The following is a 2,948-nucleotide window of genomic DNA, read 5'->3' as shown; positions in this document are numbered from 1 at the left end:
CGTTATAACATTAAAAAGTTATTTTTGTTAATACATTATTGATTAATTAATATGATTGAAGTATAAAATAACAGGAGTAATAAATAAATATCAAAAGGTTTAAAAATGATAAATTAATAAAGTATAAGGTTTAAAATCAAAATTATAAAAAGGGTTAAAAGTAAAAATTTAATCACAATGATTTGAATATTTTTGTCATTTTGTGTAGGAAGTGTTAATGGAAACTTTTAAATGGTTATTATAGGGAGAGACTAAATTCGAACGTTTTTATAAATTATGATAACTATCTTATGATTTCGAAACTATAAGGACAAAAAGTGTTAATTTTGACAAACCATGGGTACCAAATTTGTAGTTCACTCAAAAAAATTAATTCACATGACGTAAATTGACTCCATCTGGAATAACTTGAACTCGTGCATATTTTCTTACAGTACAATATTTAATGCTCTGAGAGATTAAATAGCATATGTCATTGTTTGTAAAGGTAATGTATTTTTCACTTTTTTGAAATTTTGAAATCGACGTTAACAATATTTCTGATGTGGTTAACAGTAAATATACACGTATAAACAAAAAAATAGATTGGATGCAAAAATAGTTTTAACATGGTTGTAGTTAACGGAATTGGTGTCTCCGCAAGACACTTACTAAATTCGTTTGGTTTTTACATGCCATAAAAAGAACAAATGCATAATAGAAGCAGATATAACCTAAACTAAGGGGCCGTTTACCTAAACACTTACCGGTAAAATTCAACACTATCGCTTACTTACCGGTAAGATTTTATTCACTAAAACGCATCGTATGCAACAATTTATCCCGGTAAGCGCTAACCATGGCAAGAGTCATCGTCCTCACTTACCGGGTAAGACTTTCGATTCTTGCTTTTGCTCTTACCGGGTAAGATTTTTAGTCCTTGTCATATTCATCCGGTAAAGTAAAGTGAATTGGTAAGCGTTTACCCGGGTAAGCGTTTGATAAACGGCGCCTAAGTCAAGCAAATGATGGGTGTATGGGATGACTAGTTTCAGGTCATTCTATTATTGTCTGAATAATCTGTCTAAGATTTTATAGATGGGCTAGGGGTCGACAACTGCTTCGAGTGCATCGAAGTCCCATCTTTGTTGAATGAATCCCTTGACGCCTCTAAAATAGTAAACACGATACAGTTAAGTAATTCTAATTATTTTCCCGTTGCACGGACTCGGAAGTAGTAAAGTAAAAAAAATAAAGGCAAAGAATAATATATATAACGATAGAATTGTCATTAATGATAGAATTGTCATTTAATTGTTTTCGATTAAATATGAAAGTTATTAAGAGATCTTAATTAAGATAACATAATAAAGGAAATTTTAGAAATAGTAATATTTAAATGTTTATTTAAATTAGAATTTTAAAAATTAAATATTGTTATTTGGTTTTTCGGTTTATTACTGGTAAGAATATGAAAATCGAAAATTATTATATTCATTAATCCATGAAATCAGTAACCGATCCAAACAAAGATTCATGAACCGGTAAAAATATAATCAGCTGTGAAACAGATTCATGATAGATTTGTTCATGAAAACGTTAATTGAGGAGCTTGTTTTATGAAACATATGCATATTGGTTCGTGAAAACATTCATTGAGAAGCTTGTTTTATGAAACTTTTGGGGATGAACTAGTTGCGTAATATAATATTCTTGCATAATCTTATTTTCTTATCAACAATTATTGATGAAATTGTTTCATTTTGTTTTATTTTTTTTGGATGATTTAACCAACCAAATTTTAAGCGTTTCATTTGTATAATAGTAACATCAGAAAACAGTAATTTAAAGAGAAATATATCAATAACGATACTTAATAATTGAAGTTTGTACAAGCACATCATTATGTCAACAAATGTTTCCCACGAACAAAAATCAATAATGTAATTCATTTTACAATTTTTTATCATGGAATATTGATTCTATTTATACGTTATATATAATCACTGGGTTTCTCATTTTATTATTATACATGGTATTATAGTGTGTGTGTACAAACACATACGCACATAAAAATGTATAACTAATAATTGGGTTCGATTTTGGGGTCTGGATGAAGAATATCCTTTCTCCGATTTATAAATTTGGAAATTCCCCATCCTGATCGACTTATAGATTCCTCGATCAAACAAGGTTCAAATCAGAGATGAAACACAAATGGACTGAATCAGCAATAGTGGAGTGGCCGAAAAAAATTATATTTAAAACCTTAATAGACTGGAGATGTTTCACTCTATCTAAAAAAAGCCCAGGGGCCAAGACCCCTAGGGGTGCTCAAAAACCCGATCAACCCAACCCAACACGAAATAACTCAACCCGAAGCAACCCGATCAACCCAACCCAACCCAACGCGAAATAACTCAACCCGAAGCAAACCCGATGCCTAATCAAGTTGTAAAAATTTCAAATTGTAGGTATTGGGTTGATATTGGGTTACTATTATTTGAACCCAACCCAACCCGATGAACCCGATATTCTTTTATTTCTTGGATTAAATATGATTGTTGAATTTCTATTAATATATGCATTAGACAATTGCATTATCACGTACGTTCTTCATATACACATCTTTTCAATCTATTCACATCTCTATATAACTCATTCGTATATATGTTCAGTAATTGTAAACATATATACGTAAATTGAGAAAATTAACTGAATGTGATATACGTAAGAAGTATGGATAAATTGTATCAAATTGTTGATGATGAAAAATAAATTATGAGTAAAGAAATAACATATTCAATGTTAGAAGAATCTTCTAATGTATCAAAGTATCTGTTGGTCCCAAAAGGGTCTACAAGAATACTAAACAGTTTGTAGAAGGGGGGGGATGAATACAAACACAATTTTCAAATTTAAAATATATATTGATAAAGAAGATCAATACAGATTTTACAAGATTGTTT

The sequence above is a fragment of the Cynara cardunculus genome, assembly GCF_001531365.2.
Source record: "Cynara cardunculus var. scolymus isolate 2C chromosome LG 10, CcrdV1, whole genome shotgun sequence".
Taxonomy (NCBI): Eukaryota; Viridiplantae; Streptophyta; class Magnoliopsida; order Asterales; family Asteraceae; genus Cynara; species Cynara cardunculus.
This window is presented reverse-complemented; position numbering follows the sequence as displayed.